Raw genomic sequence first — 15,146 nt, 5'->3', positions numbered from 1 at the left:
AGCCTTTGGCATGGTCCTCCACAACATCTTTCTCTCTAAGTTGGAGAGGTATGGATTTGATGGGTGGACTGTTCAGTGGATGAGGAACTGGCTGGATGGTCGCACCCGGGGACTAGTGGTCAATGGTACAATGTCTGGAAGGACACCAGTGAAAAGTGGTGTCCCTCGGGTGTCTGTACTGGGGCCAGTACTGTTTAATATCTTCATCAATGACAGACAATGGGATTGAATGCACCCTCAGCAAGTTTGTGGATGACACCAATCTGAGTGGTGCAGCTGGCACACCTGAGGGACGGGATGCCATTCAGAGGGACCTGGACAAACTCAAGGAGTGGGCCCATCCGAACCTCATGAGGTTCAACAAGGCCAAGTGCAAGGTCACGCACCTGGGTTGGGGCAACCCCCAGTATCAATACAGGCTGGGGGATGAAGGGATTGAGACCAGTCCTGTGGAGAAGGACTTGGGGGTACAGGTGTTTGAAAGATTGGACATGAGCCGGCAATGTGCACTTGCAGCCCAGAGGCCAACTGTATCTTGGGCTGCATCGAAAGGAACGTGGCCAGCAGATCGAGGGAGGTGATTCTGCCCCTCTGCTCTGCTATGGTGAGACCCCACCTGGAGTCCCGCATCCAACTCTGGGGCCAGAGAGAGGGCACAAAAATGATCAGAGGGCTGGAACAGCTCTGCTGTGAGGACAGGCTGAGAGAGTTGGGGATGTTCAGCCTGGAGAAGGGAAGGCTCTGGGGAAACCTTATTGGGGCCTTTCAGTACCTAAAAGAGACCTGTAAGAAAGATAGGAACAGACTTTTTATCAGGGCCTGTTATGATAGGACAAGGGGTCATGGTTTTAAGCTAAAGGAGGGGAGATTCAGGTTAGACACGAGGAAGAAACTTTTTACAATGCGGGTGGTGAGACACTGGCCCAGGTTGCCCAGAGAGGTGGTAGATGCCCCATCCCTGGAGACATCCCAGGCCAGGCTGGACGGGGCTCTGAGCAACCTGATCTAGTTGCAGATGTCTCTGCTCATTGCAGGGGGTTGGACTAGATGAGCTTTGAAGGTCCCTTCCAATCCAAACAATTCTATGATTCTATGTTACACTGTACCAATATACTCCTGTTTCCCTGCACTATTTTCTTGTGTAGTGTAGCGGTTATGTCTCCATGGGTCAGTGCAGCAAATGGGGTGGAGGAACTGATCCAAACTTTTTATTTTGGTTTTGGTTCTGGTTTTGGGTTGTTTTCTAACAAAAACTTGATAGAAAACTGTTTTGCTTCTGACCAGTTCCCTGAGCAAGTTCAGATAAATACCGTGCAAACAAATGTTTTTGCAACAGAGAGAGGTACAAGGACAAGAGTGCTCTACATTGCTGCTAGCAGTTATTCCTTGTACCAGATCACACCTTCAAAGAGCCAGGAGAAAGTTTATGCCTTTCAGATCTATAGACTTTATCAGCGTGCAGTATAACTAATATTGTCAATGCTTTTCTGTTAGAAGCTCCTTTCCATGCATCTGCCATGGTAAAGAAATATATTTCCCCATTCCTCCTCAGTTCCTCCCTGTGTCTGAAATCAAAAATCCCATCATAGCACAGGAGAGCAAAATATTCATTTCAAAGCAGACAGAATTTCCCACAAACTCTAGGAAGGCTTAAACGACAGCCATACAGCCAGTGAGACACTTAGAATGCTTCAAATCTACACATTACAGGGGAGGATGTTCTTTAAAAGTGTGTTAAAGACTGCATTAAACAACACAAAAATAAATTTTGGTCATTGTATCCTTTCATATTAACATTTACAACTTAGCAAACCTTGTCTGAACTCTTCTTAAAATCTTCTCTGGCATTGCATTGATGTGGTATGTTCCATTTTGGTAGCTTAATTTTTTCCCCCAATATAATTAGTTTACTTTAATACCTTATTCATGCATAATTTTAGGATGTGTTTAGGTCTTTGTTGAACTATAACTTTATGGGTTTGCTTATTTCCTGAATGTGTTCAAGTGAGTAAACATGCAATTTCTTTGGTACAAACAAAAGCGAAGTTCCTGGTTCACATCAGTTTGTTGTCCCAGAATAGAATCAAAGGCTGCTGAGGTAGTTTATGTCCCTATTTAGAAATAGGAAAACCTTTGTTTTGTGTACACAGATAGTAAGCGCTTCAGCCTGAGATGTCAGAGGAATCCAGGGAAGCCAGCAAGCCCAGCGCTAGCTGCACTCTTTGCATGCAGTCTGCCCGCAGTGGTATTTGGTGTTTGTGTTTACTTGCAACACATGACAATTAATCGACTGGAAAGACATGGTAGTGATGTTTAGTTCCAAGTTTGTTAAAGGATATATGAGACCATTTCTTCTATTTCCCTTGATTCTTATCCCAACTGCTCTACCGTATACCATTCCCCTAGCTCCCATAAAACTGTAGCAATGTTCATTCTTTTCTTATTCAATGAATTACAGGATTTGCACAGGATGCAGCGGCAAACTGTAAACACAAAATAAAGAACAGAACAATTCCATAAATGAAGCTGTTAACATTTTGAGTAACAAACACCGTAGCAAAACAGGTATTTTTCAAAAATGTGACAGTAGCAAGCCCTCTAATTCCAATGGGCTTTCAAAGAGAAACTGGAAATAACTTGCATTTGGATCTCTGCAAATTCTTTCTTGAAAGAGTTAACGCCTGTGGTGATGCATCCAACCAAGTGCACTACCAGAACCTCATGCCTTTTCTGCTGCAAATAGGTAGAATACCAGATACACTGGATTATATTGACTAGTGACTCTTATTTTCTCCCTTTTTTTTTCTCCCTAACCACTTCAGAAGTCCAGAACTGGAAAGATTTCTTTGTGTTTATGAGCAGAAGTCTGAATATAACAGCATGGTGTATGTGAGTTTTGCTCTTTGGTTATTATGTCATTAATTTTTTCCTATAGAAAACTACTGAATCTTTACAAGAGATTTTTACTCAAAAGCATTCCAAAGCCTTCTAGAAACCCTGCAACACAGCTAATCCCTTTTGCGTCTAGCACAAATTCTTCTCCAGGTTTAAAAACTTTGAAAGCAAATGGAAACTTCTTCAGAGAGGAAGCAAAGACCAACAAATTTGTGTGAAAATCAAGGCAGAATCCAGTTAGATGGAGGGAAATAATCTGAAGTGCATTCTGGCAGAATGGCCAGCTGACATCTGGAGGGTGGGCAGAATAGTGGTATTCCTCTTAGTCACAGTTACCAGAGTAAAAACTGTGGGAAATCAAGCCTTGCTCTATGCAAAGGTTAAAGCACAGCAGCCACTGTTCGTCTACTGAACACAAGGCTCTGCCTTGGCTGGGAGAGGCCATCTCTGAAGTCTCATCTAGACTAAATTTCTTGGTTGTCCTGACTAAAAATAAAAATGCCTGGTTGAATTCAGAGCAGCCTTTGCTGGTGACTGACCTAAATAAACTCTACTAGTTGAAAGGGACAAGTAGTTCAGCTTTGTATGTTCATTTAGTGAATCAACTTTTGTCTGGAAGCGTTGGGAGAATGTTTCCTCTTATTTTCAGAAAAAATAGGTGAATCTCTTCTTGGGGAAAAAGCTAACATTGAAAAATAAACATCAAAAGATGAAGCTGAGTGTAGCTAAGAACAAAATGTGTGCTAAATTAGGGTTGTGTTTTTTGTCTTTCCTGTTATTAATGGCATCCTCAGAGGATACTGACTCACTTGATGACTGAAGTGCTTGTGGTTTGGGACCCATCCTGAGCCAATAATCCTGGAACCAGGGAAGCTCTTCCCTTTTCTTTACATAAAGAAGCTTCTAGATCCTTTTGCCATTTGCCACAACACCAAGAAACATCGGCAGCAAAGTGTTCAAGTTAGGACTCTCTAAAAGGGACCAAGTTATCATCTCATGAGCTTATCCAGCTACCAGTGAGATATTCTAACAGGGAACAGTCAGGGCTTCGGCAGCCTTTGAGTACTTTTCCCTTCATACCCAGTCAGACCAAGGATTGGTTTTGCAATTTGTCACTTCACACTGTCCCTGTAAGCAGGGATTTCTCAGCCACGGGCACAGACAGACCTCATCTGTGGTCCGAGGAGCAGACCTGAGGAGCCAGGCAGGGTGCCTTGTTTGCAGAGATCTATCCTGCCTTCTGATTCTGTCTCTCATGTAAATTCATGTCACTTCTCTTTGCACCAACATGAACACACTTGCAGTTGTTTTTCTTTTGTTCTCAGGAAGTGATAGATGAAAGGGCTGCACATCGCAGGCTCAGCGCTGTATTTACGCTTGGGCATTTTAGCCTGATTAGAAATTCAACTCTTCCTGTTACTCAGGTGGCTGGATTACTGCTGCGGAAAGCACCTGCCATTAGGGAAAGGTGATAAATAATTCAAACCGTGTACTGAAAGTCACCTTCTTCTACCACTGTGCTTGATGTTTATCAAGACCTTCTAGCAGTCGTAACCATTGCACTGTCTCCACTGTGTGACACGTGCACTTTGGAGGGAGGTAGCATTTGTAAGGCCTCTTCTGCCTTGATGCTGCACTAAATATTTGGCATGTAGGAGGTGGACCTTCCCAACCGTAAGAAGATAAAGGATTGTCCTCGTCAGAGTACTTCAGTCAGAATTGTCATTTTATGTTTTCTCTGTTCTTGGCCCGACCTCAGCAAGATAGCAATCCAGATTTAAAAGCATAACTAGTCCTACAGAAAAAGTATGTTATTTTAATTTTACAGCAAATCATTCTTAATAGACTAAATGATTTTAAAAGGACTCAAGCTGAAGAGACATTAAAACCAAAAAGGCTTCCATATTTAGATCTAAAATGCTAATGCAGTTTGAAAAGTCTGAGCAGGGTTCTGTTGAGCAAATTAGTTATGAATGCAGTGAAAAGATGCCCTCAAGATGCCCACAAGCTAGGAATCTGCTGAAGCACTGCTAAGGTTTTCTTTTCATTCCTCACATATTCACCTCCACCTGTTCGTTACTGTTGTTACTAGGTACCTTTTGTTTCCAAATTATTGCTGTGTGAGTGGGCTTTTGGAACCGCCTGCAGCCCTCGTGGAGGCAGGGAGTTCTTTGCAGCAGGCAGTCCGGGCAGCAGCCCACAGACTCGCACTTCACGCCACACATCTGGCTTGGCTTGATGTCTCAGCTGCATGGAGATGAGCTTGTGCTTAAGTCTTTGCTGAACTGGATCAAGTGACTGGCCCTTAAAACACCTAACTACTGTTTAGCAATAAAACTCAGGAACCTGAAGTGAGATGTGAGCAATTTAGAATGCTAATTTTCAATTCCTGCCTGTTTTAAACATTTACAGTAGATAACAACATTTATGAAATGCATCCGATGCTTTTTTTATCTAATTGGAAGCTACTCCCACAATCTTACTAGAAACGTGCTGGGATTTATGGCTGTGTAACTGAGATACAAATTACGTTCAAGTAGTTGGACTGCACACTGAACAGTGGGAAAGTAGCTCCAATGTCAGCCAAGTAACTGCTGCTCAAGCCTCAACCTGCAAATGCTCGTTAGTGCACCCTGCTTCATGGATAGGGCAAATCTCTCAATCCTTTCACTTCTGGCTAAGCCATGCCTGTCCCGTGTGCTGCAGCTTGGAGAGCCACTGAAGAGGAAGGTTTTGTGCTACACTCTGGGGTCCTCTGGCTATTCTGGTGTTCTTCTGCACCTGTCCGAGCTCCGAGAGCTGCTCTCCAACCTGCGCCGTGCGGCAGTGCCACTGCAGGGCACAATGCTATGCTGGCACAGCAAGGGAGAGGGTTGGTCAGTAAGAGCATGAATTCTGTGTAAGACTTCCCAGTTCATACATTTCTAGAGTGTTTTGTGATTAGGAGGTCTCTATTGCTTTAAAGCTGTCAGTCAAAACGGGCTTCTTTTTGGTTTTGGAGGAATGGGAGATTTTGTTTTCTGAGTGACCTTAAATTACCCAGACTATACAATGGGTGGCGTGATCGGAACACTCACAGTGACCACTTTTCTTCCCCTGTAGTCCTCCCCCAGCATCTTTTGTCCAAACTACATCAGATCCATTCATGAAGTTTTCCTCTTCCAGTCTTACACTATTCCTAAAAAATTCACAAAGGCAGAATTGATATTCCAAAAAATAATGCCAGCAGGAAACAGAATGGAGACTGAAGCATTCTCATCTTGAGAAGCAGGCCAACAAAGAGAATATTGTCTTCATTTTGTAAAAGTTTATTGTCAAATTGCTTTGACCTCAGCTTTAGACTTATCTATATGTTGCTCTGTAACAAAATTTGAAATGCTGACAGAACAGCATCAATGCTCACAATACAGTAATCTCATGACATCTTTTGCAGTTGGTCTTTATGCTCACCATGATAGAAAAGCAGCCAAAAGGAGTGCATTATGTCTAATCACCCTGACTGAAACTTGGACATTCTACAGTGGAGAAATACATATCAGCAAATATTTTATTCACTCAACTGCTGGCAGTATTCAGCTTTTGAGATCTTTCAAAATAATGTATTTATGAATATTTTTCACTTAACAAGGTGCAATCCAGCTTCTAAATATAATCCAGTGTTTGCCTGGAAGCCTGACACCAAGAGTCATTATTGAATATTCCTGATAGCAGCATACAAGTACACACGTAGCTTGTGAAGCAGCTGGTGTTTCTTTAGAGAGCTGTGCTTTGTCAGGAGCATCACCGTCTGCAGGGATGGTATTGAGAGTGTGGTCTGGACATGAATAGGTCATCCAAGTAGTGACAGTCAAACAACATCAGATTTTTGAAGTCTGTAAGTACAGACTTCATATAAAATTAGCAAATGGTCTCTGTTTCTACTAAACTAGGGTAAGATGAAGAAAATGTTGCCAATAAGGAAATTCTGAAACAGCCCTTCAGCATTCATATCTCAACACTGGTACTGCCATACTCATATCTAATGACTTGGAGTCCAAATATTTCTGAAGGTAAACTGTGTTTTAAAAGATCTCTCAAAATCAATAGCTTTACATACTTTAGTTACTCAGTGATGGAAAATGTGCACTTCAGAGCTGCTTCCTCAGCTAAAATTTAAGCAGTGAGAATGGAGGAACTGATCCTGAGTACAGCTGCTAGTGATAATCTAATTTTACTTAAACAGAAAAGTGATGAGGTACAATGCAGACCTAGTTTTCTTTCACTGATGCTTTTCTTCCCCGATAGTAACTCCATTCACTTAAAGAAGTCATAAAAATAAAAGACAGAAGCAAACAAGATTCAATTTATTAAAGATCAAAGCTGAGACTGGGAGAAATACCACTGTATAGAAAAGATACAGGATGAACCTCATATAAAATTCTGTAGTAGTTCATAATGTTGCGACATATATAATGACAATGTCCTGGGGGACAAGGCAGAAAGAACATAACTCTTTACATACGACAGCATGACACATAAGCTATCGGATTTTCATTACTGAGCAGAGGTGTTGTTTTTTTTTTTTTCATTTCTACTGGATTTATTATAGTAGTTATTAAGGTAAATAAAGCACACCATTGACTCCAGGGAGGATGACAAGAGATACAGCAAACAAGCTGTTATTGATTTGGCTCAGGGACAATGAAACACCCACTGACCCATTCCCTGATCAGCTATTTACTGCTTTTGCTTATTGCTAGATGACAGCTAGTGTGACAGATGTCCTTCGTTTTGTTATAGATAAATATTTTAGTTTGCTGGTATAAATACATATGAAATGCTTCAGAATCTCATGACACACAGATGAGATGCAATGATCTGTGCAATGAGATGCACAGATACAGATCTGCAAAAAAATTACAGTCTCTACATGTGCACCTGACATCTAAATACAAGTTTTCATCTTCCCCACGTATTATGAATATTAATGGACATTAATCGTCCAATTATAAACAATATCGAGATCTTTTTTTAAAAATTTTGAACAGTGCTCTTATATTTTATGGTATCATCAAAAGCCCTTGACAGATTTATAGTACGCATGAATTACAACCAGCTGTGAATTACAGGGTTGCAGTTCTATCAAAAGATTCAGGTAATGTCATAAACCACAGGAGAGAAGCCTGATTCAATAAAATCCCAGAGGAATTCCAGATCTGTAACTTCCACCTTGCAATTTTACATAGAACCTCTATGTGAGGAAATATTGACACACACCTCCTTGCCCAGATTCCCTTCTTTCAACTCATCCCGCTTCATCATTCCCTCCTTTTCATGACTCCTCGCATCCCTTCGTACTGGGCCATATTTCTTTGACTGACAACTATAATCGCTGCTTCAGCTGCAGTCTTAAGGCTCTTAAATCCTAATCTCTATCTATTCTATTTTACATTACACAGAATTGCAGAATGTTATCAATATTTGAACTCCCCCTTGCAGAAAAGTCAGCAAAAGCAAACATGGGATGATTATTGATACACAGAAGTTTACAGGCCAGTCAACTGGCTCCACCCACCAGTGAAAGTGGCTGTGCTAACCTCCTGGGTGGAGAAATGGTGTATCTGGGGGGTGGTATAACCCCTGTCCTGGTACTTATTTATATTGATGCATATTCCCAGGAGGCACTGGCAGTTTGTCACACCTCAGTCCCCACAACCCTTGGGGGAAAGGATTTCTGCCTTCTTTAAAGGAGGAGGCAAGCCAGGTCATTCACAAATGTAGCCATTTTCACAAAATCACAGAATGTTAGGGATTGGAAGGGACCTTGAAAGATCATCTAGTCCAATCCCCCTGCCAGAGCAGGAACACCTAGGTGAGGTTACACAGGAAGGCGCCCAGGCGGGTTTTGAATGTCTCCAGAGAGGGGGGCCTCCACAACCTCCCTGGGCAGCCTGTTCCAGTGTTCCGTCACCCTCACTGAGAAGAAGTTTCTTCTCACATTTAAGTGGAACCTCCTATGCTCCAGTTTGCACCCATTGCCCCTTGTCTTATCATCGGTTGTCACCGAGAAGAGCCTGGCTCCATCCTCATGACACTCACCCTTTATATATTTATAAACATTAATGAGGTCACCCCTCAGTCTCCTCTTCTCTAAGCTAAAGAGACCCAGCTCCCTCAGCCTTTCCTCATAAGGGAGATGCTCCACTCCCTTAATCATCTTTGTGGCTCTGCGCCACGTATGATCCACTTCATATTTTCCTAGCCAGTTTGAACTGCATGGCACAGGACATGTCCTCACACAGGACATATCCTCAGTGAGGATATGTCAGAGTAAGTCTGATGGGTTACCTACATTCTGGAGTCTGGCAGATTACCTACATTCTGCCTGTGACATTCACATCCAGCCTCTCCATGACTCTATAATCTGTGTTCGACAACTACAGACATGCGGTTCCTTCCATTTCTAACACGGAACTAAAAGATATTTAATATACTACTTTTTTCCACATGAAGTCAGGGGACCTGGAAGCCAAGAGGAAGGACCAGTTACATGTCACCAGCCAGTACCGAGGAAGGCGCAGCCCAGTGCCAGCGAGTCACCAGCGCTCCAGGACTCTCACTGCAAAAGAGCAGAACTGTTTCAAAGCATAACACACTCAGCACGTCTCATCAGTGTGACTCAGTCGTATCGCTTACTGCCCACCCACGCTTGAATGAAATGTCAACAAATAGAATTACACATTTTACATAGTTTGCACTTGGATGAGGCATACCTCAGCTTGTCCTCCCCAATGCTCACAATTTCAGACTTTTGTAGCTTTCTGAAAATGTTGCAGATCAAGCCATATTGGAAAAGAAAATCTAATGGCTAGCAAGGGTTAAATAAATCTAACAGCTAGCGATGAAACCCCAGAATCCAGAGCTGTAAAAAGCCAGGATTTGCAGAATTTGGCACTTGAAAACAGATTATACAGGTGCGGAAATATGACAGCTGTGTACGATCATAGCCAAGGAGCAAATTAAAATTGCTCTTGAAATTCCATTGCAATTAGTGCAGGGACATTGCTCATCATCAAAGTCTGTGCTCACAAGTCCAGGGTTTCACAAAATGAAGTGAATGCTTGTGACACTAGCTATGTTTTGGTGTGATTAGCAGTAATTAAACAGTGGGGAAAGTCTCTGCAGACCAGAAGATCTCAGATACCATTTTGAAGTCTGATATGGAGAAGCATTTCAAAGAATCTGCAGACCACCACCTTAAGGTAGGAACCTCATCTGCCTGATTTACAGTTTTAACCTTTCATAGAAAGCACTTATTGAGACTTTAAACGCCCATAGAACAAATGGCTTGTTGGACATATCACCTTTGTCAAGGTGGATTAGCAACGCTCAGATAATTTCCCTGTACTGATAATATACCACTTTCAGCACCAGCTTATCTGTGGACAATTATTTCAGGAGAAAGAACACCAGCTGGCATAAGACAATAACCTAATTTCAGTGAATTATTTCCTCTGGAGCGTAATTGGTCACAGGAAAATAAATCAATACAAAAAACCCCACATTTATTTTTGATCTTTGATTTTCAGAATAAACATATTCAGTATATAGGCACATGAACAGTCCCATTTATATCAATGGAAAATTTCACAAGAATGGATCATGGTCCAATTTGTATTGAGCCTTTACAAAAATGCAGAGAATTATTTGTTTTGTTTTGTTTCTTTGTTTGTTTTGTTAAGATCCAGGGGTTTTTTTTAAGATCTGGGTTCTTCATAAGGATGCCCTTGAAGTATCATGTAAAAAATCTAGAGTAACTTATTGTTAAAATAACCAACTAAGGTCAAATCCAAAAATACAATAATAAAGCTCCAACCAAGATGGCTGTGTGCTGTATTGACTTTATTTTTTCTTTAGTATAATGCTAATTCTATTTCTCCAAGAGAAGAAATTGGGAAAAAAAATGTGGAAACTATCTAGCAAAAAGACTTGTACAGTGTCATAGACAAGGCAAAACCACACCCCTCTGAGTGGCCACTGTGTTGGGATAGTGTGTTAAGCACAAATTATGGTAACACTTTTAAAATGTGCATGTTGGAAAAAAAAAAAGTCAGCCTTCTTCCCACATACCACCTTCTATTTCAAGCATTGTTAAGATATGTAAAATATGCAAGTAACAAACAATGATCTTCAGATCATAAAAAATTTCAAACAAAATATAATTAAGGTCATTTTGTGTAGTTCATTATCTTGTTTTCTATGACACTGCAGAGATTTATGCCTGTGCTTTAATGTTGTGCATTGTTCATAATATCATCTACAACCGTGCTTTCTGAACTGCCTAACCCTTACAGTTTTCGGCGTGACCAGAACAAAGTATGCCTGCGTGGTGTGGGATGTGGAGATGTGAATTCTGCAGGTGAGTTTGCCAATGATTTTCCTCTCGACCTTGGACAACTCACTAAGAAGGCGTCCTGGCACCCTGCCTGACGTATTTGACTCCCATGGGACTTAGTAAGATGTGTGGGAGGATTAGGCCTTCGATGCTGTGTCCCTGCATCCATTTACATAGCTGGATCCCCAAAGGCAAGATTACCTTGTCTGCAAAGGTGTCCTTGACAAATATTAAGACCTGAAATCTTAGCTGATACTCTTCCCTTCAACTCATCCTAAGCAAAGAAAGACAGAGGAAAAACAACTTCCTTTACTGACAGCCTCTAATCCTTTATTGAATATTCTTGATAGACCAAGCCTCCCAACGCAGCTGTGTTCTGCAGCACGGGCTCCTCATCTGTGGTGAGAACAGCTGGGAAACTGCTGCATGAAAAAAAGAGAGGGGGAGAGTTATCTTTGAGACCTGTAGCAAGACGTTTCACTTCAGGACGTAGTTCTGTTTGCAGTTTTAAAGTCCTAAAGCTTATGTATATACAGATACCATATCAAAATGAACAAACAAGAAATCTGGAGGGCGAAGCAGAGAGTGGACAGGAAATGCCTTAAGGTAACCCTGGCAACCTTAATTTTCTCCATTTGTGCAGTCTTTAATTTTGTCATCACACAGTAATGACTCTCCTTCAGCAGACTGCCCTGCCAGATGTTTATAGCAGCACCAGCAACCACCAGGTTTAAGGTATCTAGGCAGCCTGTACTGGAGCAAGAACAAAAAAACAGTGGTAAAGCCCACATGGAAATTTACTGATCTTTCAGCTCTGACAAGAACCCCATGGTTCCTATGTGTTCTTTTTTCACTTGTAAGACAGGGGAATAACTGAGCAAAAGGAAGCACAAAACCCTCCATGAACAGTTCATCTTACAGAGAAATTATACTTCTAGGATACTGACATGAGTTTATCCAACTCCTCAAGACATCTAAAAGCAGCTGTGTTGCTAGAAGTCCAAACCTGACCACTACCAAGTCTCTCAATGTTTCCTAGCCATCAAATTTATTTTTCAAAGAAGACTTTGCTCACTTAACTGAAAAAGAAAAATCAGTACAAACCAAAATGTTTTTCAATATGTAACATTTTCAAAGACAAATCAAATTTCTTTATGAAGTCCCATTTGGGAGAAATTGTTCCTCTGGAACTCTCACAAATGTGGAGGCAACAGAGGAACAATAATTGTTATACTGTCTATATAGTCATTGTTTATAGCAAACACTGGTGCTGATGTTGCAATTTTATAGAAAGACTGCAGCTGGAAATGCAGTGAGATTGTTTTCCCTACCCCCACTGGATTAGCTGTACTAGGATATTGTGTTGAGACTGGCAACCAGAGTTTTCTCCAGTACAAAAATTATAAATAATAATCCACTCCCCTCCTCTCCTCTCTAGCCAGCGGAGCTAGTGATCAGGCTAAGAAGAGCTTCTAGAGCAATTGAGGAATATCTGCATTAATGTTTACGAAATATCAAGTACAAAAGAGTCAATCAACTACTAGTTGATCCAAGATAAATACTTATTCATTAAATTACAGAAGTAAAGGTCGTATGGAGGAAAAATAAGTTTACTTATGCTGTCTGTACTGTATCATTAGCTGACTGAGTAACCAGGCACCTTATTACCTCTTTGTGAATACAAGGCTTCTATGTGTGTCAAATTCACTATTTTTCAGTCATAGGTAGATCAAAGCTGTAGAGCAGAAATCTGTGTTTAACTCAAAAGACAGTAGGAGGTTGTGATCTATTACTGTTGAAGCAAGCAAAAGGATTGCCTTTGAAAAATGAGTCTGGGGTATCCGCAGTAGAAAGAAAATACAAAAGTACACAAGCAAGAGTAATAAGTAAAATAGAAAAGATGAAGTAATAATAAATCAAGTGTAGAACTCATCTGAGAACCTTGCAAGCTGATGTGCAAGTGCTGCAACATATGGAAAATTCCTCTGAATTTCAGTTTATAGACGTGAAGGCTCTGACAAATGAGGCAAGCAGATCGCCAGGATCCATTAATAATCCTTCATGTCTCTTCTGGGGTCGGTTATCCCTTGCAACAGACCTCATGTTAAAGTTTAGCATGTTGGCCTCAAAACCAAACCCAGGTTATTAATCAAGAAGTATCGGAAGTATTTAGGACAATATCTTTTCCCTGTTTTATCTCCCATTACAACAGGATCCAAAAGGTTTCATACCAAAGGGCAAATACAATTTTGCTGCTTTGAAATAAGAATTTCAGCGTGGAGTTTAAAATCAAGGAATTCCATTCATTTAATTAAAACAACAGGATAGGGGTTCCAAGTTACCCGATACTGAAAATTGTATTGGTTTGTTTGCATGTTTGCAACGTTTGTTTCATGTTTTCCAGTGAGGCAGTGAGAACAAAGATCTCTCTCAACTCTCTGCCTCTACCATTTCTCCTTCAAAATTACGATATGTGCAGGTGTGAGGTGCTTGTAGGTGGGAAAGGGATGGCAAACAGCATCTTGTCAAGTTTCCCCGGAGTGGGTCTGCCACCGCTCACAGAGGCCGTGTTTCCCTTGCCCCACAGTGTCAGGAGTGGGGTTGTTGTAAGTGCCCACTGACCACTCTCGCTCCTCAGGCTTGGTCCCTCTTCGAGGCCTGGGCTGAAAGAAGCCGGGGACGTGATGGCAGAGGAAAGACCAGGTGGAAGCCAGGAATGTTGGGATTTGAGGGTGAATGAGAGGCCTGGAGAAAAAGGTGCCCCATGGAGGCTGTTGGGTGGCTTCTAGATGGTATCCTTGCCAAAAAGCCCTGTCAACAAGCCAAAGATGCGGATCTGTCTCCAGGCAAAGGCCTCGGCGCAGGCGACGGCCGACATCTGGCTGTGCGTGGCTCTTTGCCACACGCCAGGCCGGGAGCAAGGCTGCCATGCAGACCTCGGTACAGAGCGCAAACCACGTGCCTTCCCCTGGCCACCAGCTCCATGGGCGGCTGGGTACTAGGAGGTGGACTCTGGACTTGATCTCCATCTTCGAATGGATCATAACTAACTTTGATATGTGATATACAATTATTTGAAGAATCCTTTATCGCGATTCCTCTAGAATCCAGGTATCGCCTCCATCAGCAGGTACTACTTCAGCAAGAAGACAGGATGCTCTAGTAGTACTTCTGGCAGTTTCTGTTAAGTGCAAGGCAGTGCTAGGGGCTTGGCATTAGAAACAAAGAAGCAAACAAACAAACAGATTTTCCTTCTCCTTCCCTGGAGACATTCAAAACCTGCCTGGACACATTCCTGTGCGATCTCCCCTAGGTGAACCTGCTTTAGCGGGTGGGTTGGACTAGATGATCTCCAGAGGTCCCTTCCAACCTCAAACATTCTGTGATTCTGTGATTTTGCCCAAAGCCACTGAAAAGTATAGCTACCTCAAAAGTGAGGTCTGGTCAGGAAGATGCAGAGTGTTGGATCCAGCTGACTGTCAATCCATGTCTAGGAGCAGAATGAGGTTTAGGGATGTTGTGTTTCTTCTATCCCCGCAGCTGTTTTCCCGAACACTGGTGAGCAGCAGGGAACCTCCTATGGTGATGTGAAAACCACTGTGCACTTGGGATAGAGGCAAAGTCCAGGCATGTTGTAACTAAAAGGTTTAAAATAGAAATTCACTTCAATAGTTCCATTCAGAGGATTAGAAACTTGAAAGAAGCTTTAAAAAAATTCTTTGGGCAAACTGCTTTTTCTGAAGCATACACTAAAAAAAAAGAGCGTAATGTATTTAATTAAATTTTCAGTCCAGAATAAAGTGCCAGTGGAAATTAGGAAGACATGTGCCAAAAGAACCAACAGTTTGCTGGTTAAGGCAGCTCGTCTGCTGTGTGG

The sequence above is a fragment of the Caloenas nicobarica genome, chromosome 2 (genome assembly GCF_036013445.1).
Source record: "Caloenas nicobarica isolate bCalNic1 chromosome 2, bCalNic1.hap1, whole genome shotgun sequence".
Classification (NCBI taxonomy): domain Eukaryota; kingdom Metazoa; phylum Chordata; class Aves; order Columbiformes; family Columbidae; genus Caloenas; species Caloenas nicobarica.
Note: the sequence above shows the minus strand (reverse complement) of the source record.